The sequence below is a fragment of the Microtus ochrogaster genome, unplaced genomic scaffold, assembly GCF_000317375.1.
Source record: "Microtus ochrogaster isolate Prairie Vole_2 unplaced genomic scaffold, MicOch1.0 UNK57, whole genome shotgun sequence".
Taxonomy (NCBI): Eukaryota; Metazoa; Chordata; class Mammalia; order Rodentia; family Cricetidae; genus Microtus; species Microtus ochrogaster.
In genome coordinates, this window is record NW_004949155.1 from 1,962,571 (window position 1) to 1,963,533 (window position 963).

Consider the following 963-nt stretch of genomic DNA (forward strand, 5'->3'; position numbering starts at 1 on the left):
GAGCATTCTTTAGATATATACCCAAAAGTGGTATCACTGGGTCTTGAGGAAGGTTGTTTCCTAATTTTCTGAGAAATTGCCACACTGACATCCAAAGGAGCTGTACCAGCTTGCATTCCCATCAGCAATGCAGAAGTGTTCCCTTTCCCCCATAACCTCTTCAGCATAAGTTGTCATCAGTGTTTCTTATCTTGGTCATTCTTACAGGTATAAGATGGAATCTCAGAGTTGTTTTGATTTGCATTTCTCTGATGACTAAGTATGTTGATCATTTCCTTAAGTGTCTCTCAGCCATTTTAGGTTCCTCTGTTGAGAGTTCTCTGTTTAGGACTATACTCCATTTTTTTTATTGGATTATTTGGTTTTTCTTTCTTTTCTTTTTCTTTTCTTTTTTTTTTTCTTGAGACAGGGTTTCTCTGTAGCTTTGGAGCCTGTCCTGCAACTAGCTCTTGTAAACCAGGCTGGCCTCGAACTCACAGAGATCCACTAGCCTCTGCCTCCCGAGTGCTGGGATTAAAGGCATGTGCTACCACTGCCTGGCTGGATTATTTGTTCTTTTGATGACTAATTTCTTGAGATCTTTGTATATTTTGGAGATCAGACCTCTGTCTGATGTGGGGTTGGTGAAGATCCTTTCCCATTCTGTAGGCTGTCATTTTGTCTTGTTGACCTTGTCCTTTGCTTTACAGAAGTTTTTCAGTTTCAAGAGGTCCCATTAATTAATTGTTTCTCTCAATGTCTGTGCTACTGGGGATGTGTTTAAGAAGTGGTCTCCTGTGCCAATGCATTCAAGTGTATTTCCTACTTTCTTTTCTGTGAGGTTCAGTGTGGCTGGCTTTATGTTGAAGTCTTTGATCCATTTGGACTTGAGTTTTGTGCATGGTGATAGATATGGATCTATTTTTATTCTTCTACATGTTGATATCCAGTTATGCCAGTACCATTTGTTAAATATGCTTTTTT